The sequence below is a fragment of the Oryx dammah genome, unplaced genomic scaffold (genome assembly GCF_014754425.2).
Source record: "Oryx dammah isolate SB20612 unplaced genomic scaffold, SCBI_Odam_1.1 HiC_scaffold_1326, whole genome shotgun sequence".
NCBI classification, from domain to species: domain Eukaryota; kingdom Metazoa; phylum Chordata; class Mammalia; order Artiodactyla; family Bovidae; genus Oryx; species Oryx dammah.
The window spans coordinates 842-1,940 of record NW_024071449.1 but is presented as its reverse complement, the minus strand read 5'-3'; the positions used below and the strand labels follow the sequence as shown (position 1 = coordinate 1,940).

At 43.4% G+C, this 1,099-nt stretch overlaps 1 long non-coding RNA gene across 1 annotated transcript in view; it reads left to right on the top strand.

Moving 5' to 3' along the window:
- Window positions 1-588, top strand: part of LOC120859507 — a 3,540-nt gene extending 2,952 nt beyond the window's left edge. The window contains exon 2 of the long non-coding RNA XR_005720098.1: window positions 33-588. This is a non-coding gene — a long non-coding RNA (uncharacterized LOC120859507). The remainder of the gene's footprint in view (window positions 1-32) is intronic.
- Window positions 589-1,099: the final 511 nt, after the last annotated feature.

Genomic DNA, 1,099 nt, shown 5'->3' with positions numbered 1-1,099 from the left:
CTAAGTCTTTTTGTCTGCTTGCTTCCCAACAGCTCGAGTACACTGGGCCCTGAAAGTTTCCAGTTGCCTTTGGCACTGGCCGGAATGAGAAAAAAGTGGAAGATGGGCGGCATGGGAGGCATGAGATACATCTTCTCCTTGTTGCTGTTCTTTCTTTTCCTAGAAGGAAGCAGAACAGAGCAAGTAAAACGTAAGTGTCTTGAGTTTTAAAAAAAACAAGATACTTTCTTGTCATTTCTTTGAGAATGTGCTTATAATCTGAAGAGATTGCGAGTTAGCCCAAATGTGGCCCTGCCAGGAATCTAAGAAAGTGAATGTTACTGCTTTCTGTGTGAGTTGATGAAAGAAGGAGAGCTTTGAATCAGGCTGATGAATTTGGGGCTGTTTTCCTGCTTATCATATAGTTTTCATCTCATAGAACACACGACACAGCAGTTATTTTCCGTTTCCTGTTCTAAACTGTACAAATCTCATTCCATTTTACGTAATTCTAGAAATATCTGCATATGAGCTGGATTTTTTCCCAAATTTCAGACTCTTCTGCAAAGGTTTTCACGTTATGAAAAAGAATAACACAGAAAAGAAAAAGAAAAAAAAAAAAGTAAAGCAGGCTCTGCCTATTCCCTTCTGCCGAAAAATGAAGAAGGAAAAAACCTTCACACAAACTGGATTGAGATGAAAAATCCTTTGAGGAAATGGAGATTCCAGGGACCGTGAGCAAATTGGATGCCATTTGTTGAACGGAACGTCCCTGCAAAGCCAGGGAGTATTTCTAGAAAGTCAGCGATCCGTGTCATGGACTGACACATTGGAGAAAGCCGAGTGGCAGGAAAAGGGGGGTAATTAACCCTTTAAACCCTCCTTGCGGCCACATTTGGGAGATTTATGAATAACCATTGACATCTCTGCTCTTGTTAGGAGCTGTCTGCCTGCCTTCGCCCACTGTGAGCCTCACCTTCTTTGGGCCACTTGCAGCCACCTCTAAGGTGGACCCTGGCTCTGCATTTGAAGGAAAAGCCCTCTCTCTAGTTCCCCTTTTTGGCTGCATCAAAAGACGCACAAAGTGGAACTGGCCCAAGACGGGGCATTCTCTGCTCCA